The sequence below is a fragment of the Anas acuta genome, chromosome 15, assembly GCF_963932015.1.
Source record: "Anas acuta chromosome 15, bAnaAcu1.1, whole genome shotgun sequence".
In the NCBI taxonomy this organism is placed as follows: Eukaryota; Metazoa; Chordata; class Aves; order Anseriformes; family Anatidae; genus Anas; species Anas acuta.
Window position 1 is genome coordinate 14,041,059 of NC_088993.1, and position 19,796 is coordinate 14,060,854.

The 19,796-nt window shown below is 34.9% G+C and overlaps 1 protein-coding gene and 1 long non-coding RNA gene across 2 annotated transcripts in view; both read left to right on the top strand.

Moving 5' to 3' along the window:
* On the top strand, positions 1-15,450 carry LOC137865127 (uncharacterized). The gene is made up of 3 exons (XR_011101760.1): positions 1-3,160; positions 11,959-12,112; positions 13,220-15,450. It is a non-coding gene; the product is annotated as an uncharacterized lncRNA (long non-coding RNA).
* The window catches only part of SDK1 (sidekick cell adhesion molecule 1), a 392,668-nt gene that overhangs the window by 1,764 nt on the left and 371,108 nt on the right, over positions 1-19,796 (top strand). The gene's annotated exons all lie outside the window — the stretch shown is intronic.

Sequence of the window (19,796 nt, forward strand, 5' to 3'; positions counted from 1 at the left end):
CTAGAGACGTTTTTGTTTATAGAAATGCTGCATCTGCCTTCTAATAGGGAAGAAATCTCGCTAGGGTAAAGATATACTATTTTACTTCATCCCTGTCAGAGGCAAACTGCAGGATTTGCACAGAGCTGATTTCATGTAGGAATGGTCATTCATTATACACAATCCTGTCTTTATGGAGCAGGGATTTGCAAACTGTATCTACATGTTTCCCTTTCTCATCCTCCCTTCTTTCTCCTATCCCCATCTCCCACAGAGAATCAAAAGCCTTATCAGGACCAAGTCTGCATTTTTATTTACTTAAATAAGTCTGTCATGTCAGTTCATTTTCATTTAGGCAGCAGAAGAGTTAACTGCTGGTTGTGTGCGTTTAAAAACACTGTGCACTGGGATAAGTTATTAGGAGAAGGGGACTCATAAATCCGCCGACTAGAACTAAATCAGGCATGTAAAAGGAATTCTTTAAGCATATGAGGACTATTCTATGTGAACCTTGGTTTGAGCATTGTTCGTTTCTTTTGGATTGCCAAGTAACATTTACCCGAGACAAAAACTGCAATTGATTCGGATCTGAGCATTTCCACATCAGAGATCCTTACAGTCAAATGAGTCACTTGTAAATGAAGGGTCAGAGTCCACCAATAGACTCTAAATATCAAGTGTCAGTCACTTTGCATGTAAATTCTCAAAAAATCACCAAATGTAGCTTAATTCTTAATAATCCTTTGACAGAGTAAACAATAAATGGCAGGCAGAAGCATTACAGTTCGCTGCGCAAAATAACATGCTGAACAAACGCAGCTTTCACTTTCTTCACTGGGCTGAGTTTTATTGCAGTGTGCATTGTCTGGCAGAAGTGGTATGTGTCGTACAGTGCTGAACTGTATCGTGTGGGACGATGAGTTAGTTATTAAAAGCGGAAGTTAATACTCTCCAAAGGGGAATGCTTTTTGTGCTTTAGTTCTTTGTTTCTGAGTATTTCATAGGGAACAACAGTGCATTCAGTTTTAATAACTGGATGGGCTCATGAGTTGAGGAAGAGAGGTTACAGAGCCAAGTCTGCTCTAGTTTGTCTGCTCAGGGCTTACTATTGCACCTTCTGAAAGTTTGGAGCCGCAGGATACAGAAGAATTTTGAGCCAGTGTTTAATAATGGACTCCACCCTCATAAACCTTGTTCAGTGCTTTGTTTATGCTGTCATTCCCATTCCCAAACTACTTATGCTGAGGCCTGCAAGCCCTAACAGGGTATTGTTATTTTGAAACAGGACATACCTGAAATAATTCTCCCTGCAAATTAAAATTCACATAACTTTTTTGTTGCCTTTGGTAGTTGTTGTTGATAGATGCCAACATGATGCTTCATTCTGGAAAACAAATGCTGATTATTCTTGGTGTTTACGTTAAAAATGCAAAAAAAATTTCATTTAAGCCAGTTTTAAGGGCAAGTGATTCAGAAATCAATGTGGATGTCATGTAAAACAGTTCTTTATGGTTTAGTAGTAAACTAGCCATCATGTTGGATTAAAAAGTGAGTTGAAACTTTTGTTTAACGCAAACTATGAAGAAATATTTCAATAGCATATTTCAGATTACTAAGCATTTGCAGCATTATGAGTTTTAGGTCCTGTATGTCTTGAGGAGTTATGTGGTGGTCACAAACTGTTCTAAAGAAAACTCGTAACACCAGTTTAACCCACCAGTAAATAGGAAGGGAGGGAAGGTGGAAAGAGTTAAGATACAATATTTCTGAGAAATATGGGTGTAGATAAAGGTATGGAGTTTAGAAGACACTAAACAATGAAAGAAAAGAAAACAAGTATATGTTTCTGCATAATATAGTGCAGAAAATGTATCTTACAGTTAGTCTTTTAAAAATTCTTTGACAGATAACCAATGTGGAGGTCTTAATGCAGAGTGCTTCTATGAGGTTTTCAGAAAATCTGTGTTAATTTATAACTCACAGTTCTTTTGGCTTTTTGAATTCTAATGGATTCTAATACACCCATCATTTGTACGCCAAAATTTACTTTGGAGATAAGATGACATTTTTATAAAAGACCTTCATGAAAATAGACATTCAGCCACAAAAAACTTTAATGGAATGATGTGGTCATATGCATGACAGAATTACATGACTCCAATCTCTTTATGTGATAAAGAAATGAATGTTCTAAATATATGGGGCTTGGCTATTTTGATGAATTATAATACTGTGCTATAACCAGCTAATGTTTCTGTAATAACTACTTAAGCATTAAAGAAATAAATATTTCAGGCATACTGAAATATAGGTTCTAAATTCAGAGGAAACAGATTAAATAGTCATTGAGATTAAGTGTGTTATACTGTAAAGTGAATGGAATAAAGTATTTTCAACTGCAACAGGTGGTTTGAGAATTATCTAGACTTGGAATCATCATCCGTGTACAAGAAGATCTGGAGGTGAACTGTAGGTAGAACCACTTGTAAATTCATTTTTTACTTGTTTTTTTCAGCTTTCCATCTTCTTTGATAGCTGTGTTAAACAGTTATAAGGATTTGCAGGATTATGTTTTCCTTTTCCAAGTAAATTTAATTGTTATGAATCATGCATTGTTTTACTGTACTGCATAATCAAGCATTTTCTTCAAAGCTGAGTATTGTTGGTGCAGACCTGCTCATCATGGAAGTGATTTTCTGGTGGAAGAAGCTGAGGAATAACAAATGCTGTGGCCTGTCCCATGAATATAGCGGTGGGAGTACCAATCTAGGCTGTTTTGGTGGCAGATCTGAGTAGGCATCCATGCAGACTGTGCATGTTTCACTCTACTTAGCATCCCAGTCTGTGAATGTGAAGGTTGTCTGGCAAACTAGCATGTGAGAGTCTGAAAATTGGTGTACATTTCTTTGCTTATTTAGTTCTCCGTGTTAGTTAGCCTCTGCCTGATGCCCCTCTCCATGGCAATTTTGTTAAATTTGAGTATTAGGTGCCAATTAGCCTTAAGTCATTGTGTGTCATCAACTAGCGATGAGGTGCTAATTGATATCCACCAGCATTATCAAATCAGAATTTGCAAGGTGATGGCAGAGGTGAAATATTTCAACACAGTAACTAACTAATACTATTCTGTAGTGACCTCTGTCTCAGTAGTGCTAGGTTACTCTACGTGCATCTTAATGGAGTTAAGTACCTTCCCAACATCTTACTTCTGTCAAAGAATTAATACTTAGAAAATGTGCTTCTTTTGGATTGATGGCTGTAGTTCAGAATGATCTTAAAATAGATAAAACCAATGCATAGCTTTAAGTTTCTCCGGTCGGAGATGGTATCTTTAAATATTAAGAAAGAGAAGCTTGTCTGAATTTTCTTAGTTTAACAGCAGTGGAAATGTAATCTTTTTATGCCACTTGGTGAAATCTATAATTCAGCATTCTACAAGGACCTAAATGCGTATTTAAGGTGGTATTGATATCCGTTGTGCTTTGACAGAAGCAGTGATGTGAAAGGCAGTAGAAAATGTTTCTGGGGCCCAGCTTTTCGAATTCAAATATTTGATCTTCTGTAACTTATAAATATGCTAAGTGTAGGAAGTATTTTCAAGCAAATTTCCAACTGCATTTGATGTGCAGAGAAGATAAGCAACCTGCACAGAGTTTTTAGCTGTTGGAAGGACAGAGAGTTTCATGTGAAGGCGATACTTACTGAAGAATGAAAAAGCATTATGAATTAAATGTTGAATGGTGCATTTCTAATTGAAAGAGATTCTGGTACTGTTTTTTGGACGCTCATTAATGTATACTGGATTTACTTGTATTCCCTTTCTTCAGAAGAACGTATTAAATGTGTGCTAGTTTTTTAACAGGTAATTTTTTTGTGTATATAATTATAATAATAAAAAATGGATTTGAAGGAGGTGTTACAGGCCAAGTATATGTAGGAGCAGGATGGAGAGAGTAGGCTTTTTCTGTGGCCTTATCATCCAACTTTTAACTCTACTGTGGTAGATCTAAGTTTGCTCTCTATCCTTATTTTTGCCGAAAAATGACTTAATCTACTTCCTAAAGCAAATTCAAACATACTTGTTAACATTTAAAATACAGTGTTTCAGATGATTTCATAAGACTGCACCGTTGCAGTGCTATTAGCGGGGCAGGAAACCATATCTAATAGGTGTTTATCAGTGTGTTTTCCGTGTATTATCAGAAGATACTTAGACCAGTGATGACCTAGGGACAGAGGGAAGTTGTGGCAGTTCAGTCTCAGAGTTTTGCAGTGCAACTTTCACATCACTTAAGAAAAAGGGAAGGGAATCTGCTATGCCCATAGCTCGTTGCCTTTGAAAGGTTATTCTGGAAGGTTCTGCCATCTCAGTGGCGTACTTGTCTATTCTGAACAACAAAGACAAATATTGGCTAATATTTTAAAGATTATCTGGCTGATTAAACAAACCATGGAAATGTTAATAAGCAATCTTAAAATGAATTATTATGAATCTGTGTGAAGGGTTTGAGCTTTGGGATGTCTCAGGATGTTTTTCTGTTTGTCTGTTTCTTCTACTGTTCTTACCAACACAATCTTGAAGGCACTGTTGATGAACATAAAAGATTTTCAACCATTTACCAACTTTGTATATAGTTTTACCTGAAGCTGTGTATGTTCTGAAGGGACTGGTTACTTGGTTCACTGGGGCCTTTTTGTTGTAATGAGTCTGTGGGCAGGCTGAAGGCAATTAGATTCCACATGGAGCAAAATCCTGCTCCTGCTGAGCTCATTGCAGAAAGAGTTTTTTCTACTGTATATGCTGAAATCCTTTGCATATATAATATGTATTTAAATACTTTTTATGAACAAATTGATGATTTGTGGTCTTCAAAATGTTTTTTTTTTTTTTTTTTTTTTTTCTTGAAGTTATATCAACTAGATTAATTTTCAGAAAGAGTTGCTCGGAGATTAGAACGTGCCAGAGCTAAGATAGCAAGTGCATCTTTAATCTTAATTTCTTATGCGTGAGCATTATGATTAACTTTAAACTGATACATAATATTTTACAGCCTACCTTAGAACTAAGATTGAATAGTGCTCACTGATCAATTTTTCAGTATTTTGTTTTCTTGTCAGTGCTTGGACCCATCTTTCGTTTACTTCAAATCTTTTAAGTTCCACACAATGAGACTTTTGTGTGGACGAAAGGAAGAACTCTTAACAGCTATAGCATTGCATTGGATTAGACTACTTAGAGTTTTTACAGCTGGAAAGCAGGTGATTGGTGAGAGTTGGTTTCTATGTGTGAGTGACTAAGGAGTGAGTATTTTCTAGTGAATGAAGACACTTCTCTCCATGTGCCTCAAAGATGACCCTTCACCAGCCATACAGATCAAGCAGAACAAAAATATAACTCCGTGAAAGGTCTGTTCCTGAAGAAGTTGGGGCTCCTGGAATTCTTTCTGCCTGTGGCGATGTTGGTCTTCTTACAGAGTAGTTGAGACAATTTCATATTTTTTGTTCCCTAGGAAATAATACTTTCCTAACTCTGATAAGTAGTCAAGTGGTTACACACATAGCCAAGTTCACTTTTGCAGATGTGTAGTAGTTGGCACGCTTTTGTATGGGAGGCATATTGTTTTCTCAGTTTATTGGTTATGAATGGGTATTAAATAGACGAGTTTTTTAATTTTTTTTTCACTTAACTAAAACTTTCGGATTCCTCATGGACATGGTCTTTGAAATGCCAGAACCCTGGAATTTCAGTGGTTCTACAGGGATTAGATAATGTAACATTTACAGGTCTGAGTTCAAGGGTTTACATGGTTGAGGAGGGAAGAACCTTTTATTTTAACATACATACTGGCTTTATTACTTTTAAACTATTATGGCTGTTTTTGTAAGATCTAGGAATGGGTTGCCTGGGTAGGTGGTGGAGTCACCATCCCTGGGGGTGTTTAAGGAAAGATTGGATATGCTTGGGGACGTGGTTTAGTGAGTGATGTTGGTAGGAGGGAGATGGTTGGACCAGATGATCTTGGAGGTCTTTTCCAACCTTTATGAATCTATGAATGCAGTGTTTAATTAATTATGCATTATACAGATGCTTGGCTTGTAGGCGTACATGGTATTTGCATACCGTACCTTGAGTGTTAGTATTTTTGGTTTGCTTAAAGTTATTTTTTTGTTTTGCTCTTGCTCCAAAAAATAATAATCCTGTTACTACAATATATAGTAGTCTGCAGCTAATCATATGTTTTCTCTGTGAAATGCCCTGTAATACAACTGGCACCCTCAGTAATACTGAAAATGTAGGCTTTGAAAGGGTAAGTGTTTGTAAGGCTAATTTTCAGTTGTTTTGGCTCCCTGAACTAACTGAAACTGGGGTCACAAAAGCATCAGGGATGTGAAAGAGGTGATGGGAATGTGTGGTCAGGGGCATGATCCTGGCAGCCATCACTAAAATGAGTTTAAATTGTTAGAGAGCTTTCAGGTTGAGACAAAATGCAAGGGAATATGCACAGCCTAACTTACAAACATTTGGAGGCTGGTGTTCCTGGATAGGAAGTAGAAAGGTTAGTGCCTTTAGAGGGGTAGTTTGGAAGACTTAACATAGGGTTTCTTCTCTGAAAGACACTTAAGGGAGTTTCTGTTAGAGGGAAGCTTATCAGGTAAAGTTAGGCAATGTGAATATTCCCTTTAGCCCCCTTACATTTAAATTCTTGAAACCTAAAAGGGGAATAATGTATTTTTTTCCTCTGTCTCATCTACTAAAGTTGCAAATTCCACAGGTATTACTTGTTAACATTGGTATCAAATATGCAGATTCAGCAGGTGAAAATGATGATACGAGCTCCAACAACTGATAAAATGAAATCTTTAACATCACTTTATGCAAAATGTGGAAGTGGATTGTACAATCTTATGGTATGTCACAGCATCGAGATAAGTTCTGAAGTGTCATTCTTGATAAATGATAAAGCATTTGTGGGATTTAGGCAGATAACTTGAATCTTTAATCCCGTTTTTCACATTTCCATGCTCTATTGCAGCAGCCTGAAGAGAAAGTTGATTCTGGTAGATAAATCATTGTCCCTTAGGTCTATTTAAACCACTTTATGGCCTTTCAAGCAATAAGCCATATATTTTTTTAATAAACTTCTAGGTCTAACAAGTTATCTAGAAAATAATTTGTTGGGTATAGCCTTCTTGGACCAGAAAGTAGACAGTAATGATACATAGCTCCAGTACATGTTGCTTAAGTGGTCCCACATTGATTCCAGGATGAAATTGAAGAGTTCTTAACTCATTATTACACAAAAACATCGGAAGATCTGGTAGATGCTACTTCCAATCTCATTTTCATATTTATCTAACTCCGTATACGTTGTGGCTTTGATGAGTGCTTTTGGCATTGAGTTTATAGGAAGCCTGCTCAGCAGCATTACTGCCTCTGAAGGGAAGTACTAAGAAAATAATGAAACTATAATTCAAATATGTCTAACATTTAGACATATAGAAAAATACATTTCTTTATACTGGACTGTTTGCTCGTCTAATGTTTGCGTCTAATACAGAGTTGGTAGAACACAATCATTGTTATCTTGTGCGTTGGTGAGCATCCCTTCTTTCTTACTTCTTATCTTTAAGGAAGTGCAAAGTACAGTCATGACTAAGTAGTTCTGAAATAACTAAATGGTATACAGTGATTGGAAAATAAATGTGTAGCACTATGGCATAGCTGCATTTCAAAGATAATGCTTTCATTGTAACACGAAATGAATGGCAAGTGACACAGTGCTGTAGTATTGAAGTGGGTAGGAGGAGGGAAGGAAATTACCTCACGGCATTTCTAAATGGGGGTACTGCTTGTTGTGTTTTTAAGTTTTCTGGAATCTGTGTGTGTAGAGGTACTACTGACCTTTCTTGCAGATTGTTTGGGGCTGTTTTCTTTCCTTCAGCATCAGAGGTTAACTGATTCTAACCTATCACGCTAACATAATATTTGTAAAATAGCGCCCTGGTGTTTTCTTCCCTGCTGTACTCCTTGCTTAGGAGAAACTCTTTGTCCATCAGCAAATATGGCCTTTAAACTCTGTGAGCACGCTTTTTTCTTCTATGATACGCACAGAAACTTTACCGTTGCTTAGTTGATAATGCTCTGGAAACACTGCTGTTCATACTGATGAGCACTGTCTAATTGCTCATGTGTATGCCCATCTGTGTCCCTTGCTGTTCTCCTCTGTTTGCTTTATCTTTCTGTCCCAGGTTGATATAACCTCTACCACAATGTAGTTCGGGTCTCTGTTTATTGTATTAGTTACTGTAACACACGTAATGCCTACTGCTAGTAAATGACTGAGGTGATAGTTTAAAATCCTCTTTTTTATTTGTGAAATGTAGAACAGATTCCTTAGTTATCCTCTAACTGGCCACAAAATAGGTTTTCTAGGACACTCTTAATGTCTGAAGCAGGGCTTTTATTGTGCTAGAAGACCTTATTCACAACAGGTAACCAGAAAGACTAAGATTTTCAAAAGTGTTAGGTAAGACTAAGAGACAAAAGATCAAGAATAGTAACTCCCGTATTTTGCCTTATGTTATTTTTAATACTAAGAAGTTAGTTGCCTTTTCTTGTTGTTTTGTTTTTGTTTTGCGTTGTTTTGTTTTGTTTCTGAAGAGGGAGTAACTGAAGATACTTCAAAAAAACTTTTTTTAATATATGCCACTTCAAACAGCAGATTTTAAGGCAAATGCTACTATTTTCCCATTTTCCATTAAAAATATATTTTGCAAACATAATTGGTTACTTATCAATAGCAACGTCAAATGTGTCTCAGATGCAGAAAAATCATGGATAATTGTTAAATTCATTTCCTGAATCAGCATGTGCAACCATCATGTTAAGAATATATTTTAAGAGAAACTAATGTTCTTTACAGATGTCTTAAGCTCTTTTATTTTTTTTTTAAGTTCTGTGCTGTCTTCTCTCTGGGACAGTTTGCAAGACTCTTGGCTTTTATGAACTACTCCTGAGAGGTCTGTGCTTTCTGCTCTTGAAAAGAATACATGTATTTTATTTAAAAACTTCCTGAAATTTGTAGGCTGAGAGAAAGTGTTTCCTTTTCACAGAGCCTAAGTGTGCTAGTGCTGGTTATCCCTAAAACAAGACTAAAATTCTACTTTTAAACTGTTTTGTTCATTGCCATGGGAGACTAGATTAAATGATTTTGCCCTAGCTCAAAAAGCAAAACAGGCTTATTAGTACCCAGTGTCTTTATTTCAGGTTCCCCTATACCTGTGTCAATATCAAGCTTTCTCACATATTCATTACATATGATTTATTAATAGCTTTTAATTGGTAAAATATTTATACATATTTTTTTCTGAATATTCAGTTGAGAATTGAGAGCAAAATCATGTCAAACTCAAAAGTTTTAAGTGCTGGGAGTTCACTGCTACATTCACCATGTAAATATATCATGATTAAAATAAGATGCCTGGTCAATTCCATTCAAGTATAATTTTCATCTTTTTTTTTTTATTTTTTTTTTTATTTTTTTTTATTTTTTTTTTATTCTGGATTAAGGTTTGTCTTCTGCTACCTAGAATCTGAACAGACATTCTTATGGCACACTAGCCAGTAAAAGTCTGCTACGCTAACTGTTGTACTTGGTAAATTTGAAAATTAATTGCAGAAATCCAGACAAGATCTAAAATTTAAAATTTTGACAGTTTTAAATTGTTGGTGTTATACTATCTAAACAACAGCAACAACCAAACAAAAAATAGTGGGTTAGCTAGTGAGAAAATGTAATATGACTCTGCAACTGGACAATCCTAATCTCTTGGGCAGAGATGAATACTTTTATCTGTAACAATGCAGAATTGAAGCTTGATGCCTGCAAAATAGCTTTCACCAACAAATGTGTTATCACTTTCAGCCTAAATGCTCTTTGACTGAATAGAGATAAAACAGTTTTTTCATTTTTTTAATGCATTTGACATTATTCTGAATACATCTATTTTAATATTTCCTTTCTATAGACAATTTCCTCTGTACGTTGGCAGACAGTGAGGAGACACAAACACAACTAAAACAGGCATATGTCACGGTGAAATGAAAACCTGCCAGCAGAGGAAGCTGTTGGCAGAGGGAGCTTCCAAAATTACTTCAGGTGCTTTCCCCTAAATGGCTGAGTGCAGAAGGGCTCAGTGCAATGAAGATACTCTTTGGTCTAGGCTCTACTCTCACTGAGGTGCAACTAAGTAGGATTTTGTTTGCATTGTCCTTTGAATGCTTAGTTTCATTTGTGATAGCTATTAAATGAAGGATGTCCTTTGGAGAGCAAACAGGAGTTATTTTTCTGCACTTACAAATGATAAAATACAAAAGATTTCACCCACTGATAAGTACAGTAATAATGGGAAGTGATTTATCAATGTGAATTGTTGGCAGGTGAGTTGGGAGACAGTATTTTTAATCTTCTAATTTTGTTCTGTGTCTCCATTTCACTGCTGCCAATATACTTTTCAGTTTGGGAAGAACTTCTCCACAAGGGTGTATTCTGATCTCAGTGAAAGTTCCGTGCCCAGAAGTTTTCAACCACGTGCTCGTGTAGCTGGTTAACAACAAGACTGATCACTCTGAGTTAACTGCCACTTTGTGCTTGTGCAGTCTGGTCAAAAAGAGTTATTAGGTTAAGAAATGATCAATTATTCATTTCATTAGTTAATATCTGTCCTGATGGTTTAAAACAAATGAGGTCATAGTGTTAATATTGTTTATTACAAATAAAGTGTTGATTATGTGTGGGTTTTCACACTTTCATGTGAACAAATGCCTGGTTTGTTACAGGAATTCTAAATATCTTCCTGTAGAGCTACTGGGCTTTCTAACTACTCATAAGCCAGTTTTTGTGCAAATGTTCAGTGCAATGGAGTAAGCGTTAGCTGTCACTTTATTAAAATTAATGGCATAGCTACCCATGTTTACTTGGAATTCATTGCAGCATGAAGTGAATAGGCATTGGTGCTTTGGTAAATTATGGCATGTTGCACATTTCTTAAAAGCAATTAGTGAGTGTTGGTGTTGGGCACGTGCAGGGTATGTAGTTGTCACTGGCACTTGAATTTAGTAACATCCAAACCAGTGTGTTTACCAGGAGAGCTCTGTTTGAACTAGTAACATGTGCCAAAGACAGTGGATATTGTAGCACTTGGGGAAGAAAATGTTTGCTACTGTTCTATTTCAAGACAAGATGTTATACTGTTTTAAGGACGTGACTGCCTAGACTGAAAGAGCTCCCAAAACCAGTATGGGAGACGCTAGATATAGATTTCCTATAATTCAGTCAAATCCTACATCCCACGTGAAAGGCAAATGTCGATTTCATACAAATTTGCAACTCTCAGTTGCTTTTCCAGATATCTAAGTCTCAGCTGCCTTGAGGTTCTGGAAAAGAGGCTACGTGCCAAATAAACTGTATGCATGCCTGCTAGGTCAGATGCTGCATTGAAGCAAATAAAACACAAGACGTAACTATTCAGAGCTCATGGTGTAAGCTGACAAGTAGAATGCACTGTATGTACGAAGAACTGTCCATAGTGATTGATATACCGGAATTTTCAAAGCCTTCAGTGTGTTCCAGACCTGTGAAGTCCTCTTACTGTTGCTGGTCAAAAGATCTTTTATTTTTTCTATTTTTTTTTATATAAAGTATTACTTCTACATAGAAAGAAAAGAAAGATTAAAATTTGCATGTTATTAGACATATTAGTGCTTTGCATAATTATGTTTTCCAAAATTTGATTTTAATGTATCTGCCCTGTTTTTAATAATTCTTTAATATTTATTCATTCCTTTTTTTATCTGGTTATTATTTTTTTAATCTTTAATAATTCTTTTTTATCAGGTTATTTTAACATATCTAAAAGAATGTTTTGTGTCATTTGGCATTGAGTTAAATAACTGTACTCGTTTTTTTTTTTTCCCAGATTTTTTTTGGCTCCATGGCAATTCAGAACTATGACCTTCAGCATGGAGCATAAGATGGAAAATGTTGTCCTAATAATAATTTCCACCCATAATTCCTTCTCCCCTACTCAGTTGCCTTCACTTGATCCTCCAAATCCTTCTGACAGGAGCAAGGTAGTGATAAAGAAATGGGGAACAAAATAAATAAATAAATAACAATGTAGGTGAGATGCAGAAATGCTATGAATCTACATCCTTAACTTGTTCAACTAATAACATCTGTTTTCAAAAACTCATTTTGGAGGCCTCCTCTTTTTGTTTGTGAGCTTTATTTATTTATCATTTTATACCTTGTATATTGACAGAGAGAAACTGTGAAATTGTGTGATCTTAAATGGAGATCTTAAATCTCATAAATCTACATGGTGAAATGTAATAATGTTAGAGTCAAAGCACTTGTGGTTATTGAATTAGTTGTGCTTTTTCATATCACTCTGTGTAGTAGCTCTGTAAGAAACAAAGTGTTCAGATCTTTCAGACCTACTGTTTTTGAAGAAATAGCTAAATGCAACAGGTTTCAAGGTCTGAGTCCTTGGTAAAGGGGTGAACAATTGCCACTATGGCTCATTCATTAAGTGTGGTATTAAATTTGTGGGTAAAAAGTGAAGTGCATTATTACACTTCCATGTAGCACAGAATAGGTCTTAGTTTTGTTGTTGTTGGCTTTTTTTAGTTGTTTTTGTTTTCGGCTCATCTAGTACATGTCTACAGTATTTTAGGACTTGCACTAATCTACAACTGATTGCAATGAATCCTTTTGGTAGGAGGAAACTAATGACTATCAAACCTAATATCATAAAAAGAAAGGTTAAGCTTTCTGTGGCCTTGTTGAATATGATAAGTAATGTAATTTTACTAATAAAATAATGTGTATAAAAGTAGGTGATTTTAATTTAGGTAGTGTTCAGCAAAGCTTACAGGTTAAAAATATTCTCCAGTGATTTTTACTTAATATATTGAAGGTTTTTATGCTTTAAATTTTTATGTTGCTATTATACTGTTCTTAATAGTTTTTGCTCTATGCATTTAAAAGCTTTGGTTGCATTGGGGCCGTTTTAAAACTTTTCTGGTAGAGTAATTAATATATACTATAGGGGTAACTAGTAAATACTGAAGTTACACAGATTAATCCTAATGAAGTTCTTTAATGTCAGTGTGTAAATTGTATTGCTCTTCTTAATGTCAGTCTAATCTTTTTTTTTTTTTTTTTTTTTTGCACAGAAGCAAATGTGTTTCTTTGTGTGTGAAAAAGGATGTGCTTCAGCAGGTTGCAAGAACTGAGAAATTAGTCTATCCACTCATACGACTAGTGGGAAGTAATACCCATTAAACGTAAAAAGTTTATACGTAGGTACTTCATGATGTAAATACTTGTCTTTTGGGGTATATGTTTTTTCAGAAGTTCATAATAAAGTGAAGGAGTTATGTGTTGTTTGTTTTTTTCTTTACAAATAATTATATATATATATGTATCGTCTCTATATAAGAGACTTAAGAAAATAAACAATCAGGTTGTTGAGAAGATCAAAAGCAGAAAAAGAATAATACATAGTACTTTTGCCTGAACCAGGAAAAGATATGACATGAGACGGTATCTTCATGTGTACTGTTAATCAAAATATGCTAATATTTTTACATAATGTTGCTTAGCACTTTTGATAGCTCACAAAGTTAGTAAATGACAATCAAAATCTTAAGTCTTCTATCAGAGTGTGTGTGTGATACTTAATAAAGTTCTTAAGTCTTAAATGTAGATGCTTATGAAGCTATTCAAAACAGAAACAGCAATACTGATTTTTTTTGAGTTGTATTTTACTTGGCTATTCCAGATATGTAAATGCCCAGCCATAAGAAGACATTATTTATTCTAAGCCTAATCCTTTTCTTTTAGTAGCTTCAAAATAAAGATGCATTTTCAGTCATATATTTAGATTTATCCCACTTTAAGGTATTTCACAGTCCTAAATAAATAAATAAAATAGTGAACGGATTTCCTCTACTTGCCATGATTAAAAAAAAAAAAATGCAATTAAAGATGTCTAATATTCTTATGTATCTTTCTTAGTGTTGTGACTCTGAAGTGTGGCATATTCCATCACACTTTCATTTACTTACCAAGTATGTTCTCCTGGATACCCTCTTGTCTGTGTTGTTTTTAAGACTGGAGATAGGTGAAAGAGTTTTACTTGGTTCCTGTGACAAGAGTGGCACACGAATCTGTTATCATTTATCTTCTTTAGTGTCCTGATGGCTATTTGATCTTGGATCACATTTCTTGTTGTACATTATCATCAGAATTGTTTATCAAGTTCCAGGCAATTAACCTATGCAAACTCTTCCAAGGCACAAAAGCCTTTGCAACTGATGGTGAAGGTAATAATACTGCATTGATACTGCAAATATTAAATTTGTTGGGCATAACTTCTATGACTGGTTACAGTCTTGGAAAATCAAAGAATTTTTATTCTCAGATAGTAGCTTTTATTCTCAGATAACTAACACAGGACTGTCAGTTGAGAGTTTGATTTGTAATAGAATATATATGGCATGAAAATCAGTAAGTGATAGTAAACTTGAAAGCATATTATGCCAATTTGAATGGTTTCCTTTCGTTGCAGATTTGTACTTGATGCTGCAGGGTATGGGCTATTCAGTAACAAGGAAAAATATAGTAATGTCCGTTTTGTTCTTGATTGTTTCTCTGAATTCTGGAGCAGACAGCTACCTCAAATATTCATTTAATATTGATTGTTTATCCATAAGAGTAAAATTACATTTGTCTTCATCCCAGATAATTTTGTAATATGTTGTTTCCTTTCACTTTGAAAGAACTTAAAAACCATTATGTAAAAATGTAATAATTATAGATAGAATAAATGCCCTACAGTATTGAGCTTGAGAGAAATAAAATATTTATTATGTTGGAAAACTAAGTTTGAGCAGTAACAATATTAATTATAATATGATAAGTAATAAGAGTAATAAGTTTTGTGGGTATTCAGTTTATCACTTATCTCTTTTTCCTCTTCTACATCAGGAAGTTGTTGCAGTAGTGCAGGAAAACAAAATATTTAGAGAAATAAGAATAGTGATTATTAAATAGCAGTTTTTTAGGACAATGTTTAGGTAATTTTGTGATTCTGGAGGTGAAAAGTGGTAAAGTGGGAGGAAACTAAACTCAGTTTAATTATAATGTGATCAAATTTGACAATTTGAGAACTTAGAAAAATCACATCTAATCTTGATAAATTATTTCAACAGGAACTCACAATTTCTGTTAAAATTGTGTGTTTATAAGTAACTGTATTCTTTGGCTTGACTGCTAATTCTGCCATGTATTCAGGGGAGGAGTGTGTTTTTTTTGTTTTTTTTTTTTTTTTTTTGGTTGGTTGGTTTTGTTCTGCTCAGGAGGCAATGAAGAACAGGAATTATGCATGCTGAATCCTCCTGCCCCTCTCTACAAATCTCTGCAATATAGCTGTTGAATTAAATAGTCATCACTCAGTCTCCTTATGCTGGAAGTTTATAATGCTGTTAACATAAATATTTATCTGAAAGGTAGTTAGCATCCATGTTGAACAAGTTTCCAAAATTTAACTGAGGATGTTGTCGATATGCATATATCCGTAACTTTAGTGTCTTGAAGGAGCCAGCAAAAATATCAGCCACAAAGCATTTAGTGTACCATGGAGGTTAGTTGATGAGCAGAAATATGAAAAACTGGCAAGCTGTAAGGGTTTAGAGTGTATCAGCCATCGGTAGAGTAGATAATGCTTGAACAAGATGGTCCCATTTTTATATCCCCATGAAATGGTCATCACATCATTTTATAGGACATTTTTATTGTCTACTGGTGCTTCTTACGGTGTTCTGTGGGAAGGGCTTGGGTCATCTACACTGCTCTTAGCAGAGTTCTGTTTTGAAGACCAAAGTATCAGGTAGCAGACTAAAAACTCCTCAGGATTTTGATGTTCTGAAGGCCATATGTAAGCATCTGTAAGTCACTCCAGTTAGCTTGCCTCCTTTTCCATGTGTCTTTTCAGTTGTACAGATACTTCAGTGGAGTAACTACAAAGCTTTTACACACTGATGTTTCCCATTCTCTCCCTTCGCCAAGCATCTTTCCCTTGTGCCATGTGTGGCAGATGACACCTTTGAGGGTCATTATTTCTCAGGAGTTATTTTTTTATTATTCCTCCTTTGCCTTTTATTTGTATTTCCACGCTAATGTTGTTTGAAGATTCTCCATTAGATTTAAGAGATGACTCACGAAACTTTCTTCCATTGACTCCTATGGTTTTTATGGAATTTGTTAACCTAAAGTTCCCCTCTCCCCTCTTTTCCTTGTCTTGTTGAAATGTCTTTCTCCACAGGAATCTGGGTAGAAAGAAATAATGTATGAATGTATTTTATTTGGTAGTTTGTGGGAATAATAATAATAAAGTTAAGTCTGGCTTTGCGTTTTCTTTGTGTTGCAGTTCCATTAGAAAAACTCCCTAATTAATGCTTGTGAATTTAACAATAGGTTTTACTTTACTAGTCTAAAATGTTTTTGGGTATGCATTTGTAGCCTGAGGTGAAACTATATCAGGTTTAATGAACCCAGTAACCCTGAGCTATTTTGGTGGCTGTTGGTTGAACCAGGTATATCAGATTTGAATAGACCTCATCTTAGAAAATAGAGAAAATTAGACAGTTTCTGATTGCCATTAAAATAATCTTTCTCTCCTTTCAGTTTCTGTCACTTTAGAATCTAGAGGAAAACAGTGTGTGGTTGTCTTCTGCCAAAAACGTTCACATATATACCATGTTTATCTGAAATACTGATCATCCTTAGTCATTTTTCCCCTCTAACAATCATTGGAATAGTAGTGGCCAATATGTTTTCTGTAGGTTAGGCTATATTTAAAATTAAGTTGCCTTGAGATAGTGGATAGTTATTGGTACTACGTTATAAGCCATGTAAGCTTAATTTTATACTACATAGTTTATCCATGTCATTATCAGCACTAGAAACACAGAGTAACCTTTACTTGTTATATATTGAGCATATTGGTTAAAAATACTTTAATGAGTACTTCTCTGATTAGTAGTTGATGAATCAATCCAATGATTTTGGGTCATTTCATCTGTCTGCTTCAGCTCCTTCAAAAGGGGATTTATAATTTATTCCAGAAATATAATTATTAATCTGAAGTTAGTGCAATTAATCTGTAGTCAGCTTTCACATTTTGAAAATGAAAATGTTTGTCAGAGAATTGTAAGTATTTTTTGTGAAGATTCTTAGATAACAAGTTATGTTCCTACTAGGCAAAGTATATATTTAACTAGCATACTGTTTCCTCTGGCAAGCTATTTTGATATTGACATTAAATTAGGTTAGCTAAATTATACATTATGACCAAAGGCAATATAACAAAATACATGTGGAATACATTGAAATACATGTTAGTCCATCAGCTCTGTTGAGAAATATGTCATGGGAGGTAGACAAATAATATTCTGAGTTTTATTGCTGCTTTCAGAGTTAATGACCATAATAAAGGTAGTATAGTTTGCTAGCTATCCATTAGTTTTGTTTTTAATAACTTCTTTTTATTTGCAAAATGGTCTTCTGCTGAAAGCACATGCTTTTAATTGTTCATCTTCATTTAGCATTACTTTTCAGATTTTTACAAGGGGGTATAAAGAGTGCTGGTTGAAAAAGTTTGTCTAAATGAATTCAGATAGACGATTCAAAATTTGCCAAAATAGACTCGTGAAAAATACCAGATCTCAGTTAGAAACTTACAGTTATTTATGTCGTTCTTGTCCCACATAGTTTTGAACTTGGAACGTTTTGGCCTGTTGTGACCGTTACCAGGCTGACTTCCTTGTCTTCAGCCAGATGGATTATTGTTTAGACCATGGCATTACAGGTTAAAAGGATAAATTACTGATAGTTGACTTTCTGCTCAATATCAGATGTTACTCCCTCCCAGATCTTTCCTACAGCATGGAATTTAATTTCTTTGATCCTGTAAAAGAAAAGTAAAAAAGCATACTTTAATCGGAAAAAATGGTTTTACAAATAAAAAGTTTTTTCATATTTTCATTACTTACAATGCATTTTTTTGTCTTATAAATATGTTAATCTTTACAAGTTGCGTCTGGTATGACATATGGAATATAATTTTGTTTCAGTTCTTTGACATCAACCTAGTTACTGTTACATGAAAATGTAGGATTGGCAGGGAAAATTAGTACGTTCAGTGACATGATTCTTACAAGACTTTTGAGAAGTATCCAGAGTATTCATCTGTATTATAAGTAGACAGCTGTTTGATGAGGACTTGTAGAGTCTGTTAATTGTATGTTTGTTCCTTTTCAGACAGCATTTCTTTTGGGCCCGTTTGGTCTGATGGAAAAGCTGCAGATAAATACTTGTGAATAAAAGAACAAAGCCCAGTTAAACATATGTTTATATTTGAAATATTTTTATAAAAAGGGGATATTTACCTCAGAAGTAATTAAGATGATTTTCTTAGGGTGATGGAGCAGTGTCAAGTAAAAAAAAAAAACACAAAACACAACAACAACAAAAAAAAACACAATGCAAAACAAGTTGAAAAGATTGCTTTAAATTGCTCCTTAATTTATCAGTCAAAGCTTAGCCACACATAAGCACAATATTGTACTGGGAAATGAAGCTAAATTAAACAATAAATTCATATCTTAATTACTATTTTTTTTTTTTTATTACTAGTATAGATCCAATGAATGAATAAATAACTGAACTAAATAATCTAAAAAAGCCCGGGGTGGTGGTGGTGGTGGTGTTAATTTTGTTGCCATGCTGCTATTTACATGGAATGAGATTATTTATTTTTAATTTAGTGTATTCTAGCTTTGTGTTAATCTATCTTGGATCCCCATTTTACAGGACTGCACAGAGATAACTTATAAATCAAAAAACTATGCCGGGTAGCTTGGAATAGTCCAGCAGTAACAGTGCAGAGCTTAATTCAGTAACACCTCTCAGCCAGAGAAGTCCCATGTTCTTGACCCTACTCTCAGGGTCATGTTTGCAGTTTAAAACAGATGTTACACAAAATCCATAGTCAATATTGGAGGCAGACATAGGAACCCAAGACTACTCCCTCTTCAGAATTTTCTGCTCAATGTTATAAAGAGCTTCAGTCATCTTAGTGTGTTTATGCTTTTGCCATTTATTTTTTTAGTGATCCTTTTCCTTGAGTATGTATGCAGCTTCAACTGCATAACAGAAATACTTCCAGCCTTGTCCTGTGGCATCATGCTACAGGCATTTTTCTAGGAACAGGATACAGAAATTTCAGATTTGAACTCCTTGTGTTGAGGGACATGACCAAACCCACATTTTGATATCCTGGAGATAAAGATGCTGTCCTTGGAAAAACCAGTGGGCCTAGTTTTTTGTGCCCAAAGGCAATTGCAGAACGTAATACCACCTCTGTGCTGGTAAACAAAACAGACCAGACCTGTGCTCTGCACCGAGGCCACGTGGCATGATACAACCGTATGTTGCACAGAACATAATATGATATGTAATAGGATAGAATCCATGTATTAAATTCTTTTACCTACTGAAAAAAGATGAACAAATACGTGCAAACAGTATGTCAGAAATATGTCCTAGACACACTACCCTGAAGGCATGTTCAGACAGTGTTTGGAAGACTAATAACTAAGAAGTTGTACCCAAACAGCACGAGCAGATGTCTCAAAGCTAGGTATCGCATAAACGCTTTTGTGAGTCTGTCTTATGTCTTAAAAGTTA